Source organism: Mastomys coucha, unplaced genomic scaffold (genome assembly GCF_008632895.1).
Source record: "Mastomys coucha isolate ucsf_1 unplaced genomic scaffold, UCSF_Mcou_1 pScaffold14, whole genome shotgun sequence".
NCBI classification, from domain to species: domain Eukaryota; kingdom Metazoa; phylum Chordata; class Mammalia; order Rodentia; family Muridae; genus Mastomys; species Mastomys coucha.
This window is the reverse complement of record NW_022196896.1, coordinates 66,329,471-66,351,066: the sequence shown is the minus strand read 5'-3', so window position 1 is coordinate 66,351,066 and position 21,596 is coordinate 66,329,471. Positions and strand designations below refer to the sequence as shown.

General features: G+C 44.4%; 1 protein-coding gene and 1 pseudogene across 9 annotated transcripts in view; one reads left to right on the top strand and one right to left on the bottom strand.

Annotated features, from left to right (window-relative positions):
- Positions 1-21,596, top strand: part of Aff3 (AF4/FMR2 family member 3) — a 502,697-nt gene that overhangs the window by 166,102 nt on the left and 314,999 nt on the right. The window lies entirely within an intron of this gene.
- LOC116088918 overlaps positions 19,357-21,596 on the bottom strand; it is a 50,110-nt pseudogene continuing 47,870 nt past the window's right edge.

Sequence of the window (21,596 nt, the reverse complement as noted above, 5' to 3'; positions counted from 1 at the left end):
GGTGCAAGAGGAGCCGAGAGTTCTACATTTTCATCTAGAGGCTGCTAGTGGAAGACTGGCTTCCAGGCAGCCAGGGTGAGGGTCTTATTATAGCCCACACCCACAAGTGGCACACCTACTCCAACAGGGCCACACCTACTCTAACAGAGCCACATCTATTCCAACAAGGCCACACCCACTCCAACAAAGGTCATACCTCCTATAGTGCCACTACCTGGGCCAAATATATACAAACCATCACCGGAAGGTTCTAGATCAGCGATGCGACAGCACCCTGCTAGTGAAGAGCGGGTCGTCCATGGATCGTGGCAGCGATCGCTCATGCTCTTTGCCGTGTACCTTTCATCGACGCAATTAGCTTCTTGTCTGGGAGTGTTTGGATACAGAATCTGTGGTTGTCATGCAGTCAGTGTCAGAATCGCTCAACACAGTGCTCACTTTTGTGCTTGAGTGCGCTCATTGATGAGCACACAGGTGTTAAATTAGATTGGTTTCAATCCATTGTGTGAAGTCGCCAGGCGCCAGCTAATCCCTGCTCTCGCACAGGTTTCTGATGTCTAGGTAGCAGGAAGATGAGGAGTAATCGGAGTTTTAATCAAATAGGAGTTATAAAGATTCATTTAATTTTTTTCTATCACGTTTTTTTCTTAAGGGAAAAAGGAAAACAAGCCTTTTTTAAAAATAGGCATGGCAAGAAGGCATATGCATTTTACATGGCCATACATTTGACTCTGTATTATAATTTGTATACATTCAGTATTCAAAGTCCTTTATTCCTCTCTCTGTCCCCTGTCAGACAGTCACAGGTCAAATAGTTCTTTTGGGGGACTTATGTTTAAATGCAAATTCAAAAGGCAGCTTTAGAAATTCATGAGCAGTTCCAATGCCTGGGGGCTTCTCCAGTGCTGGGGCTTCTGGCTTGATGCAGGGCTCTTATTACTGAAATGGATCATTACATCCTGTGCTCCAGAAGAGGCACCCTCTGCAGACACCTGTGCCCCAGAGCAGTCCACCTCGCAGGGCCAGCTGCCAAGCAAGCGAACTAATTAAAACAGTAGCTGCAGGGACAGTCTGCACGAGGAATACCTGGACCTGCATCAGGAATCGTCCATGAAAGAACTGGTTTGAAACAAAGCACAATATAATACCCCACCCCCACCCAAAAATCTTCCCAGGAAAGGGAAACCTTTTGAGTGACACTCAGGCATCCAGGGCTCAAGCTGTGAAGTTTCATACACCCAAGCGAACAGGAGGAATTATTTCATTGCCACTGAATTTCTCACCCTACATATCTTCTGCACAGATAGAGGACTATCGAACTTAAGGATGACACAGGTCAATTTTAAGTGGCTTTTTCTCCTATATGCATAAAATATCAGACTAAAGTCATCTATTGTAGGTGGATGGGTGAGCCTATTGGTCAAAAGTCTTTATGAAGTATTCATATTTAATACAGATAGTGGAGGCAGAGAGAGAGCTTGGTTATCTGCTTCTTAATGAAAGCAGAGGTCTTGGATATGGTCCTATCAAGTCCTGTGTATCAAAGACTTGCCTTTCAGAATGTAGGACCTTTAAGAGATGGGGCATCACTGAAGGTCTGGAGGTCATCAGGGCCCAGACTCTGAAAGGGCTGGTGTAACCTCAACCCCCTTGTTACTCTGGCTCCCCAGCTGTCCCTGGTTTTGTTTGATCAAACATTCCTGCCACGAGGCACTGCTCAGTCACAAGCTCAGCAATGGGAGCAGCTGCTCGTGGACTGAACCTCTGAAAATTGAGAGAAAGTAAATCTTTTTATAAGTTGATTATCTTGGGTCTTTTGTTCCTGCGACTGAAAGCTGTCTCACACTTTCCTCAAAAGAAATCTTAGCAAAGAAATGTTTTTTCCTAATGAGTTATTTTAGGTACAAGTGTCCTAGAATACAAAGACACCCGATCAGAGTTAGTGTGGAGAAAACTAAAGAGGGTGTCTTTACTTGCACTCCTGGGAGCGGGGAGGGCAGGCCAGTCTGAGTGTTTTAGAAATCATACAAGGTCCAGCAGGACACACACTCAGCACACCACATGCAGTTTTGAGATATTTCTGACGAGATACCATGAGGAATTTCAGTGACCTTGTGCGGCCAGAATTAACAACAATGTAGTATTTTTACCAGGTGGCAGTGTCCATGGCGTCTGCAAGGCAGCTCTTGCTTACACTTTCTGTACTGATGTGCCTTAGGTCCCTGACAATCCTATACTCGACCTCCATCCTCTCTACCCCGTCATAAACTCCCTGCATCATTGTGGTTATCTTCCCCATATGTAGATCTGTTGTCTGACTCCTCAGTAAATTACAGAGTGGGTCCATCTTAATCACTGCAACTCTGTGCCCAGCACAGAGAAGTCCCGAGCAGAGCATGAATTGTCATATGTCAAGTGAATAAACCAACTAAAAGTGTAGCCTGTGAGTAAAACAAAGTTAACACATTTCCAGAGCTTTTCCCTCACTAGCGCCTCACACACCCACACCGTGCTTTCCCTGGTACATGCCTATTGCAGGAAATATTAAAAAAGAAGGACAAGATCCCAAGACACTGCCGCCAACTCTCTTCCCCGGGCTCCAGGCCAACCATACACTGGAGGGCAGTGGCCGACTTGTTTTATCTCGTGGAGACTCTCTGGAATGGAGCTCCTAAAACGTCTCCACCCAGCTTGCTAAGTTCCTATTGGCAGGTCGCTACCACGCCAGCCCCATGTTTTAAATCCCCCACAGTCTTGATGCTGCACATCTGGCAAACCCACGCTTTGCTGCCATTCCTTTCTCTCTAGACCCACATGAGCGTTGAAGGAAGACACAACACAAGCTTAGTTCAGAAAGGACAGTAACTCAGACGCTGGGCACAACAACTAAAACCCTAATCTAATAAGCCTTATTAAATCCAAATCATCCAGTGGCGATTCCTGATGGATCCGCCATTGAAACCGAGAGACGCGCACGCGCGTAGCTACATCTTGTCCCATGCTATCCCTGTCCAAAAAGGCCTAACTCTCTCCTGCTTCCTCTCTTCCTCTTTTCAACCCAGAAGTCCCTCCTACTCACCCAGTGATTGGCTCCTTTATTCACTAGGGGATTGGTTCACAATAAGTCACTTGAGTATGACTCACTCCTGGTCCACAGCCCCTCCCAGGAGAGCAGAATTAGCATCAACAAACAAACAGCACCAGGCCCATCCAAAACACACACCAGGCAAGGAAGGCAGACATTGTGTGAGACTTTCATAAGTCAAGATCTGCACTGATTTCAGCAGCTCTGAGTGTGATTGACTGTCCTGTGTTGGCTCCTGCCACGATTGCTTTTTACTAGATAGATCTTTTGGCTTTCATGTGACCTTGAGGATCTAGAAGACAGGTGTATACCCCTGAAGAGGGCTGACCTCAGGGCCTTTTCATTCAACACTATTGACTTTAGTAGCAGAGTTAATGTGATGATTATTGTCTCCTGCTGTTAGAACTTTTACCTATCTGGTTTCTGGCTACATGCCCTCAATGATAAGTTTTCTGTGTCACTGGAAAGGACCATGCCATGGTGGCATCCAGTGTTTTGTGTTTCTCCGTGAATGTGCATAAATAGGTCAATTTTCTTTGCTTGTGGTTTATATAGTGGAAATCAATAGGAAATCTTTCTTTTCATTTTCTTTCGCCCATGAAGTTCTAGTAGCTGGGCCTCGGGATATTTTCCAGACCATCCATTCTGCTTTAAAACCTCTAAGGGTACACTGAGTTTTCCATTGCTCATTTTTTGATTTGGCCTTGGGTCTGCCTTGCCACTGTGGGGCTAGATGATGAGTTATTCTTTAACTCAAAATTACCTTTAGATTACACTTTATGATCATTTTACCCAGCTTCAAGTTTTCAGTACATAGTGGATCAAACACTACATGCTCAATCAGTGGAGTACTGTGTAGTCTGAATTATACAAAATAAGTTTAATACACATGTTTTTGAATATATATATATTTCATTCAAGAAGCTTGCAGCCAGAAGGGAGATAAGACATATATATTTAAAGACAGTAAAATTTTAGTTTGGAGATAATTTTAACTGGAGAGAAAAGATTCTGTTACAGAGAATTATAAAATGAGAAGAATTTTGATATTTCCCTGAACACAGGGAACTCTGATCGATTTAGGAAATGGGAAAGAATATGGCAGAAGCTAAGTTTTAGGAAGATTGTTCTAGGCGAAGCAGAGTGAGGAGGGAGGAATGAGAAATGATCAATTTAAGAAAACACTCTTGCAAGAAGGAAGTGCTGATTTGTGGGAATACAGGCAGAAGAGCAAACAGAGATGGAATGGAAGGGAAGTGTGCTTTGAGACAACACAGGGGAGGGGGTGAGAAGAAATTGTTTAAAACTCCCAGGGGCATCTGGAGTCTCGGCATCTAGTAGAGGTGAAGGGAAAGACAATCCTGTGACTTAATCATAAGACACAGGGGTTTAAAGTCATGAGGACAGTGGGGAAATAGCATGGCGACATTTTATGCATCGATAGCCTTATAGCTTTGGCTGACCAACTGACTGAGAAAGGATCTCCCTATGTAGCCCAGGCTGGTATCCAACCTGCAGTTCTCCTGCCTTAGCCTCCTGAGTGATGGGGTTATGGGATACACCACTGCACCAGCTGCACTTTGTAAATTCACATTTGGTCATTGTAGCAATGCTCCAGGCCAAGGTGAGAATAACATTTGTCCTGAATGATGTAAATGCAGCTGCTTAAGCACCTTAAGATGCGCCATGACGTGACTCTCATGGCTCTGGAGGGTGTAGAAGCTGGGCACGTGGTAGAAAACCTAAGTGGAATCTTGAAGCATGTATGTGTTCTAGAGAAGGGTCTCAGAGATAATCATCAGACAATCAAAGGACTACTAATCTCTTCCAGAAGGTGATTTAGAGCAAGAACAGGAAAATAAAAACGCTGCTGCATTACAGGGAGCCAGTAGCAAGCCACTGGATCCTCCAAGAGCAAGAAAGGGGAGATAAGCCTTATCGGAGAGTGCAGGAAGGGGAGTTTGGGAGGGAGAGGGCTGAGGTGAGAAATGAGGTGAATGGTTCCCGTATGTCAAAAAGTGGATTTTTGTGAGGATCTAAGCCTGTGAAGAGGATTTCAAAGTGATGGGAGCAGAGAGTGATGAAACAGGTTGTTTTGGGAGATGAGATTCTCATGTAGCCAAAGCCAGTCTTGAACTCTTGATTCTCCAGGCTCCTCCTCCCGAGGGCTGGATTACAGACAAGGACCATCAGCTTACTTTTGGGATATTTTAACTGTAAACTAAGGTTTGCTGTGAAGAAAGGGGAGGTGAGCATTGAGGAGGAAGAGCAGGCCTGGAGGAGAGAGCGACAAGAGGAAGAGCGACCGGATGAATACTGGAGAGCTTCCAAGCTATGGGAACAGAAAAGAAGCATTTGGGAGTTGAGATGACTGAGGAGAAAATGGCTCCTTCAGAGTCACGGGTGGAGAGTGATTCTCCAGAAGACAGTGGGACATGTCTTTCTTTGGAACTGAAGGAGGACAACCTCAGTTTTCTGTCAGCCACTGAGTCAATGTCCAAAAGAAAAACCTCTTTTCATGCCTGTCTCTTACTGGAAGAGTTCTTTACCACTTACCTAAGGGCCCCATTTGAACACATTATGTAACATTATGTTTCCTCTCGGGCCGCATCTAGAGAGTGCTGCAAAAGGAGCTATTAGACTCTGGGATAGATCATACCTGGATGCCTGAATGCTCTTACCATTATATAAATGTGTGGTGCGGGTGTGGCGATTCCCTATAAAATTTCAAAAAGCCTAACTACAAATTGTAATAGATATACACACAGAATTATTAATTAGATTGGCAGGATTTTCTTCGTCTTCGTGTACATATGCCTGGTATGGCAGAAGTGGCAGAAGCTTCTAGATGAATAACTTTCTGTTGATAAGTGAAATAGGTCAAGCCTGGAAGACAGACAGTGCATGTTCTCATTTGTATGTAGAAACTAAAACTACTGACTATAATTTCCTGCAAGGGTTGTGATATAACAGATGGTTAGTGTATGCAGAGTACACTTGGCTAGGAGCAATATCTACCTTCGCTTTTCTCCTGTTTTACCACACAAAAAGACAGCTATGTTTGACAGGAATTACTTGCATTTTTTTCAAAGTAAATCGAGATGTTGAATGTTTTCAACAGAAAGAAGTGATAACTATGTGAGTGATTCCATGCCCCAGACCAAGATCTGATTCCTGTGCATTGTTTACATGTGCAACATTATCATTCCATACCCTGTAAATATGTATAATTACTGTGTCAACAACAGGGGAAAATTAAAAGTCTAAAGGGAAGAAGGAAGTAATATGTGTCTCCACAGACATGGAAGTTGATGCCGTACATCTCTGTATGTGAGAGATGCCCAAATGTGGATCTTCCCGCCAATTAGCACACATTCTCCAAGGTCAACTCAGGTCACCAGTCAGCAAAAAAAGATGAGTGTGGGCATTGTCTTTGAAGGTGTAAATACAAAAAGCTCTGCGGTTGGACACCTGGCAAAGCTATGATGAAGCCAGCCGGCTGAGTGCACATCTGAGGGGCTGCATGGGTTAGCTCCTCCTTTTTGCACCAAAACAGCAAGAAACTGGGGGAGAGCAAAAACCAGAAGAGTGCCTCTATCCTCCTTGACCCTCATCGCCTCCCACAGAGCAGAGTAGAAAGCCGACCTCTGTTCTCCTATCCATACCCTCCCTCTGCCCCCCCCCCCCCCCCCCCCCCCCCCCCACTCCTGCAGAGGACAGCTGGAAGCAGAGTTTGCTCCCATGCCCGCCCTGCCTTCCACTTTCTCCTGGGCTCCTGCAGAGAACTCAGGAGCAGGGCAAAGGTCAGTTGACAGTATCCTACTCCAAAGCATGCTGTGTTCTCTCTGCTCCATGCACTCTTTAGCTTCCTTGTCATGCAGAAGCGCACTGCTCAGTTTCGGCACAGAACCGAGAAGGTATGACTTTGGCCACTTTGGAGGATGAGGAACGAGGAAAAGGAGGAGGAGGAAGGAGAGAACGAGGAGGAGGAGGAAGAGAACGAGGAGGAGGAAGATGTTGAGGGCTTAGGGCAGTAACCCCAGGGCATCCTCCTGCCTGCCTCGAGGTGTTGTAGCTTTCCACAGGTATTTTATGACAAACCTCCCTGTGGCTCGCCTAGCTTTGCCTTTTACCCATATGACTCACACATGTGAAAGGCACTCTTGCTTTGTGTTTCTTGATGCTACTGCATGCTAAATTATCTCGTGGCAGCGAAAGCCATCTCAACTCGAAGCTGTACCAAAGCAAAAATGTCAACTAAATTATCTGTAATGAAATCGTTTTCTTTTTTAATCATAGAGTCAACCCAAGTGTGTGGGGAGAGCGAGGGAGATGGAGTGCTTTAATTGCAGGCGGTTGGAACACCCAGCCCGAGGTTAAATATCCTTTCATCTTGCATGGTTGTGTCAGAGAGTAGGCATTCTTAAGTCTTAAATGCTTTCGGTTTGGGGATAATTAAAATTGAGTTAGGGAAGCAAAATGAGGAAAATACATGGTTGAAAAAAAATAGAATCTCCATCACTTCAGGGCAAAGCAGGTTCTAAAATCTGATGAAAATGAAGCTAATTGCTTGCTGAGCTTGGCATCTGGGAGACAGTGAAGCATAAGGCCGGAAGAACAATAGTAGTGCTGTCAAAGGTTGTGTAGGCAGAGAGGAAGGACTCGTCCATTCTGGGTAGGGGGACCAGGAAGGGATTTCTGAGCTGAATGGGTCTGTAGGAGAGAACGAAGGTAAGGACATCTGAGGCTAAGGGATACGAAACCCAGGTCTTAGGCAGACTCAACTAAATGCATATGCATGCTTCAGTGAACTAAATGTCGCTGTAGGTGAAAGTTAATGCTTGGTTCCCTTAGAACATGGTGAGCCGCCTTGCAGCATAATGGCATGTTCCCAAACGTATTCAAAGGGAGAGAACCTAGAGACAATGGTGAGAATCAGGGAAGGCAGCAAAGAACAATAGTCAAGCACCCTGGTGGAACTGGAATCGTTTTGAGTTTGGACAGAAGGTGGAAGACATGCGAGGTATTTTGGGACCAGAACTCAGCTATCAGAGTCATTAGTTGAATGTGTGGGTTTAAATGTACTGGGTTGACAAAGATTACTCTCAGTGCCAGTCATGATACGCACTGAGTCCGAGGATGGGTTCCTTGTAAGCATTGAGGATGGTGGTTCCTCATTAGCATCGAGGATGGTGGTTCCTCATTAGCATTGAGGATGGTGGTTCCTTACTAGCATTGAGGATGGTGGTTCCTTATTAGCATTGAGGATGGTGGTTCCTTATTAGTATCGAGGATGGTGGTTCCTTACAAGCATTGTACCTTATGAGCATCAAGGAAGATAGTGCCTTATAACCATGGAGGAAGGTGGTACCTTATGTGCTTTCATCTCCAAGGAGAAGAGGACTCTTCACTCTTCTTTCTGCTCTGTTGTATCTACCAATTTCTGTGGTATAAAGAGATCAAATCCATCCTACTATCAGAGTGGTAGTGTGACTGAATATGGGCCAGAGAGGGGATGCTAACCATCAGTTCATAAACTGGTCTGAACCAGCCCCTGCACACCACCGTACCTGGTAAAATACAAACAACAACAACAAAGGTCCACTTTTGAAAGGAGTTCATGTGGAAAGAGCCAGCAGGCATCAGAAGCTTAATGCTTGTGTACAGGATAGATACTAAGGCAAGATGCACGTCATAGGACTTACAGAACACCAGTCCAACAGTAGAACACACGTGTAACCCTAGCCCCTGGGAGTGGAGGCAGGAGGATCAGGAGTTAGAAGCTAACTTAGCTTACATAAGATCCTGCCTCCAAAGGGGGAACTGAAGAGATGGCCAGTGGATAACAGTCCCTGTTATTCTTACAGATGACCTGAATTAGTTTCTAGCCTATATCAGGTGTCTCACAACTGCCGGTAACTAACTCCAGTTCCAGGGCACTTGACACCTTCTTCTGGCCTCCAAGGACACTCACATTCGTCTGTATGGGTTCATACATAGACACACACATTTGTATAATTTAAAACATGAAAATGAATCTTAAAAATGTGAAAACATCAAAGTGGGCTGAGGATGGGACTCCGGAGGTACGTGCAGGTGAATGGTGGGAAGCAGGACATGGCATTAGTCAGAACCTGAGAGACAGTGATGTCATTAGGACAAAGAGCATTTTGACTCTGAGTTTATTAATATAAATGTAAATATTTTAATCAGAATTGGCCCAGCATGAGTTAATTTTCATAAGGTTCCCGAGGGAACATCATTAAGCTAATTTGATTCTTTTCCCATAATCAATTTTCCATAGTGGACTGTTAATGTTTCCCCTTTCCAGTTTCATATTTGTCTTAATAAAATCACTTAAATCAAGATCAATTATTTTCTATATGAGTATCACGACAAAGATTTATCAATAACTCAGAAACTCTGCTGAAATTTTATTCATTGTATATTCTTTGCCTTACTGCGTGTGAGTTGTTTGTTCTGTTTTAAGGTAGGGCCTTCTTTGTAGCCCAGACTAACCTGGAACTTAATAGGTAGCCCAGGCTAGTCCTGAACTTCTGTCAGTCTCCCTGCCTCAGTGCTTGTGTGTCTAGCCATCAACATTCTCTGGAAAGTTAATTTTTTGTAGTTTGTCCTCCATTCACTCTGCGTAACCTCAGAGAAAGCGGTTGAAATCTCAGAGAACAATCTCAAACCCTAGTTTTAGAGAATCACGTTAAAGTCACAGAGACAGTTTCATAAGAAACTGTCATGGTTGAATCACATTGGATTCAGCATCCACAGAGATCTTCATCAAATTTTATATTTTGACATCACTGCAGTGATGCACGCAGCTGCTAAATAACACAGAGATTTCCTGTGTAGCCTTTATCCATTTTCCTATAAGCTGACAGCTTGCCACACTGTATAGGTCACAACTAGGACAGTGGTCGCTGACGTCAAGGTGCAGAAGCATTTCTCTGTCACCAAGATGCACTCCCATTGCCTTTGTACCCCAAGATTAACTGCCTGTGGTCGCAGTGCACAATTCATTCTACGTACTGCTAAATCTGCTAGATTACATTTACTGGCGTGTGTGCCTCCTACACCCGCAGGTTTTACATGTCAGTGTTGAGTACTACTCTTCCGGAATTTCTTCAGTTACGTGCAGCATATTTTGATACTTTATATCCTTATACTCATGGAAGTATGTTTAAACTAAATCTCTTACAGTAGCATATGGGATCATGTTACTTAATCCAGTTGTGACAGCCTCTGTGTTGTATTTTGGCATTTAGGTGTCAGCCCGTGTTTAAACCACTGGTTCTTCTGTTTTCTGATCTTCTAGTTCTCTTGTTTCTCTTTTTAAAAGTTCTTGGGAGATTTAAAATGATACCTTGCTTAGGAATTATTTTTCAATACACATATTCCCCATCTACCAGTCTCATTATTTTGCTTCTTTGCGGATGTTGCAGAAACTTTGCTGTTATTCAGTTATCATTATCCCTATTAAAGGTTCAGTTGCAAGTATTTTTCCTCCTCCGTATATTATGTACCATGTCACATGGTGCTGTGTGATTCTTCCCTCCAGGTTGACTGTGACCAAATCAGAACACCAGTGGTCACTCATAGGAGACCCCTGTGAGCCTGGCTTAGCAATGTGATCCCTCTCCCAAGACTCTTGCAACACAAGAGCCTGTTAGGATTCTCTTGTGGAAGTATGGGGAGCTTGCAGGGCTAAGGAGCCTTCCTGAGGTGCGCATGGGAGGTGGAAGCTTGAAAGAGGACTTGGAGCTCTTTGATAACTTTGATGTCCACATGTGTCCCAGGGGAAAGCCTCAGCTGAACCAGCTTCTGTCACTCACATTTCAAGTCAGACTTTTCAGTGACTCCCCAGGGCATTCCACGCTCCCTGGTGCACTTTAGAGCTCCCGATGCTTCAGTAGAAAAATCCCCAAAACTTACTGCTTCCCTATGCTGGGCTTGGGTGGATGCTTTCTTGAGTGGACAGATGCCACCTTCATCTGGAGTGTACTGGGTTCTTTTATTTATTAATTTTAGAGACAAAGTCTCCCTGTGCAGCCCTGGCTAGCTGAAGCTCATTGTGTATAATCACCCTGGCATGGAGCTCCTAGAGGTCTGCCTGCCTCTTCCTCCAGAGTGCTGCCCTAAAAGGTGTGCAGCACCACTCCTGGTCTAACTGACATTTCTTTACATCCCCCCTCCCCAGGAGCAGCCAGGCCCCAGATGGTTTAAGGATGATGCTACAAGGATGATCCCTTTAATTCATTCTGCTGCTTGTTTTAGGAAGAGGAAATCTGGTAGCCACTCTTGAAGGGCCATTCTAGCTGTTGCTGCTTCTCTTTGTCGCCATCCAAGAATGTCTCTATTCTTCCTTACTTCTAAAAGATATTGTCACCAAATACAGAGTTCACAGTTGACAGCTGTGTTTGAATCCTGCTGTGCCTCTTCCCAATGCCGTGCTCCAGATGAAAGCTCTGCTTCCTTGGAAAGGTACCCAACCCCTCCTTGTTAACCATCTCTTCATTTTGGTGTCTTTGAAACATTTCTGTTTTGTCTTTAGGTTGGAATCTTTGATGATGATGACTCCTGCTATTCGTTTTTGGGGAAGTCATCTGTTTCTAGGATTCACTTAGTTTGTTCAGTACAGGAATTTACATCTTTTACAAGATGGATGTGAGATGTTTCCAGACATCATTGTCTTCATTATTGGTCACTATGAATCCTTATTTATTTTATACATTATTTCCTTTATTTTTGAGATTTTAACATAGTTACATCATTTTCCATCCCCTCTCTTCCCTCAAAGCATCTTCTATATATACCTCCTTTCTCTCTTCCAAATTCTTGGCCTCTTTTTTCAATAACTATTGTTACATGTGGGGTGTGTGTGTGTGTGTGTGTGTGTGTGTGTGTGTGTGTATTCCTAAATATACAACCTATCATGCCTCTATAATATTGATTTTAGAGGCTGACCACATGGGATCGGGTAACTAAGCAAGCATGGGCTCTTTCCTGGGGAGACTGTTTCCCTGATCTCGACATTCCTTAGTTGCCTGTAGTTCTTTAGGGCAGCGTTGTTAAATGAATCCGTACTTTATCTACACCTTCTCGTGCCCCCTGGCACATGAATGGTTTTAAAAGTGAATCCTTCCCACATTATCCCACAGATCTCTGAGGCTCTGTCCAGCTTTTCCTCTAGGCTGCTTTCTGCTGTTGTTCAGGTTACGTGAATTCTATTGCCGTGTCTTCCATACTTGCAAAAGTTAGAGGAAACAAGGTCCACCACTCTGTTTAGACTACAGATTGACAGTCACATTCAGAATAATTTCGGGTACCTGTTCGTATCCGTGTATGAGAAGGATATGTGATCTGCAAAGCATTGAGTATTAGCTTGAGTATTAGTATTGAGCTTGTAGCATTGTTACACATTTTTCCTAATTGCACACCTTCAGTTTTGTTGATATTTATAACTTTTATTCTTTGTTGGGCTATTCTGTTTTTGAATATGAAGAGACATTTTAAAATCATTACCAAAGTGTGCTTTTTAATATGTTATTTTTAATTATGTGTCTGTGTGGAGATACCTGCAGGTAAATGCAATGCTTGTAGAAGCCAGAAGGGGGAGGTTGGATTCCCAGGAACCAGGGTTACATGTACTTTTGAACCACCTGACATAGATGTTGGGAACCATACTCTGGTCCTCTGTAAGAGCAGTGTGTGCTCTTGAGCTGTCTCTTCAACTCCTGCTGAAGTATTTTGTTATGATGACAGCTTTGAAAAGCCCCTTTCTGAGAATTCCAATATCTGATCACCTCAGCTTTGGTGTTGTTTGGTGTAATCTTACAAAAAAACCATCATTATTTGACACCCTGGCAATTACAGAAAGGTCCCCTCTTTCTAATGCTATTTTGGTAGCTTGCTTGGGTTATCTCAGGCCACTACTTGTGAAAGAGAAGGAATTTCCCACGCTGGTCCCTGGAGCCCTAGAAGTGGGCACGGAAGATCTCTCAGCCTGTGGGAGGATGTGGATCAGAAACACTTTCTGACCTGGGTGTTGTGGTGACTCCCATCACTGGTGCCTGGCTGCCCTGTGGTAACTCCAGCCTGGTGGAGAAGACAAGCTTTGCTAGGGCTGCTGCTGTTGGCTGACTGCCCTTGCTGTTGCCCTGTTGTAGGAGAGCTGAGTCTTGGGCTGCCGATGTCTCTCTCCTGGCTGTTTTTCCTCAGTCAGGTGATTACTGATCTGTGCCTCTCTCTGGTTGTGCTGTTGACCTGGGATTCTTTCCCAGGCTGCAGAGTGAATGCCCTACCCAGGCTGTACCCTGTTGCTATAGGTTATGGGTTTCAGAATGCCAGGTCTGGGTTGACTTGTACACAAGAAGCCGGTCACCTCCCACCTTCCCCGGACCTAGCATCCCAGGCTACTGTCTGTCTGTTGCATTTCTCTGTTCTTCAGACTCATTTGCCCTTTGCTTCTGGTGCTTACTGATAACGATAAGCAAAGAGAAATCCTTCCACACCATTCCATTATGTTTACATCGGAAGGCTATCCAAAAATGTCTTTAGGACTGAGCTTGTATGAATGCATGGAAAACACAGACGTGTGATTTCCCAAAACTGTCTGTCGAGTGGATTGATCAGCTGGGAGCAAAAAGCCAATGAGAGGGCAGAAGCACAACCACAGGTGTCTTAAAGCGAGCTATAATGCCTTGGATGACCAAGTGACAGGTATGAGCAAGAAACTCCCAGGCTCAGGGGGAGGGGAAATCCACCTGTCCCAGTCTGACTCCAGCCGTTTGTAACCATAGGTTTGCAGTAGTCATGGCGTCCCTGAAGATGTCAGGAAGTGTCTTAGTCAGGGTTTCTATTCCTGCACAAACATGACCAAGAAGCAAGTCGTGTTGAGACAGGTCCTCTGGAGAAGGCAGGGCACCTTCTCCAGGTCGTCTAGCTCCTGCTTTACCTCAGGCTGAGAGGCAGGGTCTGGAGTATCACTGGGAAACGGAGGCTCTGAGTATTCTCTGACGTGATGACTGAGGCCCCAAAGGCAGTGCTGGAAGCTGAGCAGGGTCTCACTGGCTCTGTGTGATCCTCCTGTTGATAGCAGATAGGAAGCTCACCACATGCAAGGGCATTGGCTGTGGAGAACCCAGAACCACAAGGTGTTGCGTGCACCTTTTGCTACCCCTCCTAAGCTCCGGGAAAGGAATGCACTACCAGGCCATCCTATCCCCCAACCCCTCAGAGAAAATTGGATCCGCGGATGAAACACACACACACCTTATTGGCTCAACTACTGGGCGGCTCCAATCCATCTCAGCCAGCTTGCCCTTCCCAGTATTCCCAGCTCAGCACCCTAAATCTGCACTCAACCTCAGTTGCTCAGCCACCCTCAGTCTCAGCTCACATCCCCAGCCTCCCGCCTGTAGAAGCAGCCGGTGGCTGCTCCGCCCGAGATCTCACGTGGCTGGTTGGGTTTTTTTTTTCCCTCAGAAGCATGGCAGACTCTCACTTCCTCTCTCTCCTGTGTCAGCCTGCATGCCTGCTGGGACCCGGAAGTCCCGCTTATTCTTCTGCCCAGCAATTGGTCCGTGGCATCTTTACTGATAGATCGAGAACCAATTGAAGAACAGGACCCTATAACAAGGCACTGTGAAAATGGGTCAAGGCTTTGGCAGGTACACCAAGAAGCTAGAAGGAAAACTGCCTGGTCTAAGGGCCAAACAGGCTAGCCGAGTTTGGAGCCGGGTCTCCTTGGTATGTTGGACTGGAAGGCGTTCCTCTTAGGTCTTCCTTTCCAGCCTAATCCGGAACCATCGCTTGCTGCCCCAAGACCCAGCCCTCTGGGAGGATCCCTCTGTGTAGGTCTAGGGAGAAAGGCAAGAAAAAGCAAAAAGGCAAGAAAAAGCTCCTGGATGGCGGGCTTGGTTGTCAGGTCGTGGGCATCTCAGCGTTTAATGGGAAGGTTGCTGCACGAAGCGCACATGTAACATATTGCTGACAAAATGCGGCATCCCAGCAGGATAGCCCCCACTCGGTACATATGGTGTTCATGGCTTTCTCAGGAAACATAAAATTCACTGTAAATTTGTAATAGTCCATGACGTCTCAGGAAGACTTCTACCCTTTTAACAGTAGAGGTGTGTGAAGATGTATAAGCAGATATTCCTAGTTGGGCCTAAACGTCATGACCAACCTATATCACCACTATTTTATTTTTATCATTTAAATTTTAAACATTTGAAGATGACTGCAGAAGAGTAATTGACCAGAAATTAACACTACTGTGGGTTTTGTTTTTTTGTTTGTTTGTTTGTTTTTTAGGATGCACTTTCAGTTTTCATTCACTGTAAAACCTGGCCAGATCTTCTTTAGCAGGGCTGTGGTCCTCTCTAGTAGCCAATAAACAAGGAAACACGGGGCATTGATTTGCTGTGGCTCACTCTCTATAAACTCAGTTTATTTAACAGTGAAACAGGTACTGATCATATTCCTTCAAGGGACTGTCTTACAGACACTCTGAATGTAACAGCAAACAAATACACAGTAACCCCTCATCCTGTTTTTATTTTTCACCTGGAGGACTGTTGGTTTCTCCAGTCTTTCAAGTGTGTGTGGCAGGTGGTGGTGTCCCATACAGCTGGCAGAGACTCTGAAATGTGGAACAGGTGGGCATGTTGGTGCAGTGACCTCTAGTTTCAGCAGCTGGGAGGCTGAGGCCTAAGGACTGACAGTTAGAGGCTAGCCTGGACTACATATGTAGTATTATGTAGTAGTTCCCTGTTTGAAATGCCCAGGGTAGAAACTGAAAAGCTCATGGCAGAACACTGGCTTTAGTATGTAATAAGAGACCCTGTGTTTGGATCCCCTGTACCACCACAAACCAGCAAGGATGTGGACAGGTGGCTCAGCGGTTAAAAACACTTGGTCCTCTTGGAGAGAGCTGTAGATGGAAGCCCAACAAGATCCAGGAGATCCAACACACCCTTGGATACGGGCACCTACGTGTGCACACACCACCTACCCCCTCCGACACCCAAACAAAAAAAAAATAAAAACAAAAAATCTAGAGCACATGTTATCAGCATGTGTTAGGGAGAATAGACTTTGTTTACAAACAGGAGAGGGAGAAATATGTGACTGGGTCTCGGGTAATAATGCTAATAACGAAGATGTATGTATTCATGCACTGTTTGTGAAATGTAAGTGCAGGTGTCTGTAAGAACAGCCAACGCTGCGCTGCTGAGCACTTATAACCCATTATCCAGAGGGAGACCTTGAGAGGAAGGTCTTTTTGTGAGCTTTGCCTCCTGACTGTAGAAGGAGTGCTCTCTGTTAATGTCAAAGGATTTGTCTATGAATACAGATACACCTTGGAAATATATCTTACACATGTGAACCTTTTGTTATCATTATATCCTATTTCTCTGGCAAAAGGAGACTTTTCTTGGCATCCAGTGGCCCCTCTGTTTATTTTATTTTCTACTCTACTTAATTGCCCCATTCTTGAGAGTATTTGTATTTCTTGACTTTGCTGTAATAAAATATAAAAAATAAATATCTGGCTCTTTAAATACTATACATTTTTTTTTTCAAAAATGTTCCCTAGCAAGTGTAGTCTTTCCTGCCTTCAGGTCAGTCCTGAGGACCTACTGGGTGCCCGATACTTGCTGACCTCCCCCTCCCATCATTGCAGACTCTAAGGAAAGGGGCTATTTTGCATCAAACTTGGTGTGTGTCTGCATTGTAACTGGTAACAGGATTATTCACGTGGAAGTTGCTTGGTAACTATTTATTGAGTGGAATTGCCAGGGGACCTTGGGGATTCTGGGGGATGACTTTTAATTGCGGTCCTTTTTCCAGGCTGCCCAACTGCCTTCCCTTGAACTGTCAACGCTTAGAAAACGTTGTCTGTGTATTGGCTTCTCTTTGATCAGCATCCCCCTTTGACATTTGCCTAGACCTTAAAATATCCTGTCTGACAGAGGCAGGGTCCAGCAGCCATGGCCCTCGTTTGAGGGAGGAACCCCACAGCTGTCTGAGTCTCCTTGTTTTGACAGGGCTGAGGTGGCTCAGCGCTGACTGTCCCTGGCAGGGGTCCTGCCTGCTCAGAGGCCTCTGCCCCTCTTACAGAAACACACTTTCTGCCTGGCATCAGATGCTGGAAGGATTCCCACCAGAAGAGGGATGGCCTCTTGTCCCACACACTGGTTTGGGGGACTTTGATCTACCACAAATCGTGGTGGCCCAGCAATTCACTGGCTGCAAAATCTTTCTAACCTGTGAGGTCAGCTTGGTCCCCTGAAATATGAGTGCATCTTAGTTAGTCTGCCCCGAGAGCTTCCCAGGCTGGCACTTTTATGGATCATCACATCTTTTTAACGATACTACGAAATGAACCAACTCACTTTCCTTTCATTTCTCCTACACTCCTTGGCTTCCCACAGACCTATTAGCTAGGCATTCTCATTTGGCCATCGATGGAGGTGAAGGGAAGAGAAACATCATACTGGATCACTCCCTTGACCCTTTACCCATTTCATGTGCAACCTAATGCTAGGTATCCTTCCCTATTTGTAAAGGAGTGAAAATTTGTTTAAAAATAATGTAAATATCTCTTCACATTTGGGAGGGAAGGTCTTGCTTCCTGCTTTACAATGCATATAAATACATAATTTCTATGAATGATGACATGTACACTTATGTCCCCACCCCATGATTAGGAAAGTATCTCTGTAATGAATGGTTGTGATATAGACCCCTGTTCCAATTACATGTGCAAGACTATGCATGTTGTCTTTAGGCCCTGGCACTAGCTGTGCCCTGCTATTAATTGGGTCCCACTCTTAACGTTTCTGCAATCTTTGATAAGTTATGATTTTTTAAATGATGTGTATGAGTAGGTACTTAGAATATTTTAGTTTGCTGTTGGCCTCTTTTCCATTGAATTCTTATGGTATAGGACTCACACTCCTCCAGTCAAGGCGACAGTGGTGAGCTTTGCACCATCTGGGAGTTTCTTGCTTCCCTTTCAACCTCCTGTCCCACTCAGAAACCCCTTGCTGAGATTGCCTGTGACCACACTGCAGGGATGATGCATGGCCTCTTTCTCAGGAGGCTGGATGTGCTGTCAGGAGCCAAGATGGATGATGAGCACCGGGGCCTCTGGAATTTCCTCAGTCTTCTAATCTTGAGTTGTCAAAATCTGGCACATTTAAGGAATGTTGCCAGGTCATTTGCATTACCTCTAATGTAAGAGCAAAGCTTTTGCAGGCCAAGGGAACTTGCACTGGTTCAAAATCAGCTGCTCAAACTACAGTTTGCCTTGAGCCAGGAGACAGCAGGTTTCCTGCCAGCAGGCTCCTGCAGAATGTCTGTGCAGTCACGGGGCCTCCCCAGTTAGTGGCTCTTCCTATGGTGGTTTATGTCTCCTACCTGCCAAGCTCTGTCTCGGGAAGTGTTATTCATTGCTCCCCCTCCATCCACAAAGGACGGCCTTGGTGTTTGCTAGCATTTTCTCTTTCTTTTGTCCTGTCTCTCCCCCTTCAGTTCTCCCTGACAGGCATTCATAGGTTGATTCTCTCCATAATTGGCTGCCCCTCTCACTGTGTTGGAGGTATCTTTGGATTAAAATTATGTATTGTTAAACTTTATTTTGAGACAGGTGTTGTATGTTTTCTTTCATATGATGAACTAGATTTTCACACACACACATACACCACAGATATTCAAAGAGAAGTAACATACACACACACACACACACACACACACACACACACACACACACACACACAAGAAGAGGTACTATTTAGGGGGAAGAAGGAGCCCAGTGGGAAAGGTAACAAGAGAGGATGAGAGTCATATGAATATGAGAAAGTACATGACATGAACCTGTGGAGATACAGTGATATCCATCATTTTGTACAGTGAACACATCTAGTAAAACCAAACCTCACAAACAGCTTCTTTTTTTTTTTTTTTAAGCGTACGATTTTAATGTCTCTCCATTGAGGGAGGTGAAGTCACCTTTGACAACACCCCAAAAGGTTGTCTGGCACTTTGGTACACAAGGCTATGGTCCAATATCATGCTGGCTTAGGATACACAAAGGCACAGGAAGTTGAAACCTAGACTCCCCTGGACTGGAGTCGGACAGAGGGTGAGCAGGGAGTGGTTTGGGGAGATGAGAAGGGTCTGGGCTTGAGTTCTTGTTGACAGAGGTAGTTGGTCGTGGGTGGATCCTGGGGTGCAGAGTGCAGTTCCAACCCTCAGGCTGGGTAGCAGCTGCTATGGTGACCAATGTTTGCTCAGTGTAATGGTTTGCTGCCCTGAAACCAGCTGGCTCTCCCTCTGGGCCCTGTCCATAGGCTTGCTAACATGGATGACATTCCTGCTAATGTGAATGCTGAAGTTGCCCCTGACTGTCTCAGGGGCTGCCTCTGTTGAGTCAGTGTGTCCTATCATAGCCCTTGAGATGTAGGCACATTGTACACTTCCCAGATCATGGCCACCACAGACCCAGAGCTTATGTAGCTGATAAGGGCCAGATGGGATGGCTTCCTCTGTAGGTCCCGGTAGTGCTCAGCAACGATGTCGTCTGGTGCCTGCAGCATCTTCATCCTCACCAGCTCAAAGCCCCACCTCTCAGATCCTTGTATCAGTGTCCCCACCAACCTCCCCTGAACCCCATGTGGCCTCACAGGAGCCAGGGTCTGCTCCTAAGGTAAAAGGGCTCTCTAGAACTAGGGTACACCAGCAGGCATTGAAAGTGTGCTTGGACAACCCGCAAACAACTTTGGAAGACAAAAACGTAAATGGAGAAAAGGTGAAATGCAAGTGGCTTTTGAGGGCTGTTCTTTGTATGCACATACACACATTGTATGAGTCTCATCTTTTTTGTTGGAAATTGATGTCCTTACATTCATTTTGCTTAAAGCTTTCATTTTCCACTGGTTAAAACTTTTGATAGCAAGGTATCTGACATGTATAGTCTCCTCCACTTCCAGCAGCAGTGTACAAAAGCTTATGTTCATGACTCCCTATATGTAGAAGAGTCTTTGGACTCTGCTTTTTAAAAAAGTCCAAATGGGGTCATTTTTATGCCCTTTAAAAAACTTAATGCTTCCCATAAGGACTCGGGAATGGTTTTATGACCTAGTCCTGCTTCCATAAAATGTTAAAGAAACACACTGGTGTAAAAATTTTGGGATGATAATTATTAATAAAAATACACTTCCATTTGCTCTGCAGAACATTATTTTTGCATTAAAATAGTTTTCTCTTACTATTTAAATATGCTCAGACACAGATATAGGGGAAGCAGGCATTTCCTAACCAGAGCAGAAGTCGTTTCTGTGGGAACCAGAACTACACCAAATGCACAGGAGTCTTCGGAGGATGACTTTTAAAAAAGTTATTTATATTTATAAAACACGTTTGAGTGTATGGCTATGCCTCCAGTTAGGATGTCAAACAAGCACAGTTCCCTGAAAATACCGTTGAGTTCACAGCAGTATAGCATCGTAGAAGAACCTGAACAATTTTCTATAAATCTAATTGCTGCCTTGGAATAATTATGTCTAAAGGATGGGATATATATTTTATTATCCATCAGCTTCTTTTTTAACAGGAGTACTGAGCTTTGTACAAGTCAATTATTTTTGATAGTTTCTGTAATTAATGTTTAATTGTATTTTATTGCCCTCATTTTATTACATCACCTTGGTGACAATTGAAACATTCCTAAATTCTGAAAATCTAGATAGTGTATTGCATGTTACACTATTATCTTTTTAACACCTCCATGAAATTCCAGGGTTGGTGGATTGATGTCGTCATTTATTGGAAAGCAATATTGAACCTCTCCTTTTTATACTTGGGTATCAGAAGAACCCTACTGCCCTACTGTGTAACTCAAGACAGAACAGTGTAAACAATACCTTCTTTTAAAATCTTTCCATGTTGTTAATTATTTGCTGCTATTATGACTGTGTGTGTGTGTGTGTGTGTGTGTGTGTGTGTTGTGTGTCTGTGTTGCCTTTGTGTGTGGTGTCTATGTGTATATGTGTGTGTGTGCATATGTAGAATGTCTGCATCTGTGCATGTATGTATGTGTCTGTGTAGGGTAGAGTGTGGGTTGCATGCATGCCATGGGGATTCAGCTCTCTCCTTCCACCATGGGTTTTAAGGACCTAGTTCAGGTTGCCAGCTTGTGAGCAAGCACTTTATCCTCTGAACCATTTTGCCCATTCCAGCAGTGTCTTCTCTCTATAATTATCTGAATTGCAAGTTGTTTATAGAATGCATTTGCCTTATATCAGGTTCTGAATTGCCCTAAATGTATATAAGGCAAAATGTTTGTCAAAAAGACAGTGCTGGCTCTCTTTGAAGTTTGGGGCTTGTTTGTATTTATGACTGGGAAAGAAAGAATCTACTTGGTGCAGTACCCACATTTAATAAAAACGCATCTGTTTTCCTTTAAAAATTAAAAATAAAAAACTCATGTATA